The following is a 1,184-nucleotide window of genomic DNA, read 5'->3' on the forward strand; positions in this document are numbered from 1 at the left end:
AAGTTTTAAACACTGTTATCTCTCACTATTTTTGAGCACAACTGAACTTAAGTTCAGTAGTCCTATAGGCATCGTCCGGCGTGTGTGTGTGTGTGTGTGTGTGTGTGTGTGTGTGTGTGTGTGTGTGTGTGTGTGTGTGTGTGTGTGTGTGTGTGTAAAGTGTGTGCACACTTGCGCCAGTGTAGGTAATCACCAATAAGTATATAACACCACTAGTGTGCACACACTAGCGCCAGTGCATGTAATCACCAGTAAGTATATCATAGGACCACTAGAGTGCGCACACTAGTGCCAGTGCAGGTAATCACCAGTACGTATGTCATAACACCACTAGTGTATGCACACTAGCGCCAATGCAGGTAAACACCAGTACATATGTCATAATACCACTAGTGTACGCACACTAACGCCAGTGCAGGTAATCACAAGTAGGTATGTGATAACACCACTAGTGTGTCCACACTAGCGCCAGTGCGGGTTATCACCAGTACATATGTCATAACACCACTAGTGTGTTCACACTAGCTCCAGTGCGGGTAATCACCAGTATGTATGTCATAAGATCACTTATAGTGTGCGTACACTAGCACCAGTGCAGGTTATCGCCAGTAGGTATGTCATAACATCACTAGTTTGCACAGACTAGCACCAGTGCAGGTAATCACTAGTACGTATGTGATAACACCACTAGTGTGCGCACACTATATAACGCTAGTGCAGGTAATCACGAATACGTATGTCATAACACCACTAGTGTGCACACACTAGCGCCAATGCAGGTAATCACCAGTACGTATGTCATAACACCACTAGTGTATGCACACTAGCGCCAATGCAGGTAATCACCAGTAGGTATGTGATAACACCACTAGTGTGTGCACACTAGCGCCAGTGTGGGTTATCACTAGTACGTATGTCATAACACGACTAGTATGCGCAGACTAGCGCCAGTGTAAGTAATCACCAGTGCGTCTGTCAAACCACCACTAGTGTGCTCACACTACCATGATAACACCACTAATGTGAGCACTCTATTGCAGTGTACGTAATCACGAGTACGTATGTCATAACACCACTAGTGTGCGCACACTAGTGCCAGTGCAGGTAATCACCAGTACGTATGTGATAACACTAGTGTGTGCAGACTAGTGCCAGTGCAGGTAATCACAGGTAAATATGTGATA

Source organism: Glandiceps talaboti, chromosome 2 (assembly GCF_964340395.1).
Source record: "Glandiceps talaboti chromosome 2, keGlaTala1.1, whole genome shotgun sequence".
Taxonomy (NCBI): domain Eukaryota; kingdom Metazoa; phylum Hemichordata; class Enteropneusta; family Spengelidae; genus Glandiceps; species Glandiceps talaboti.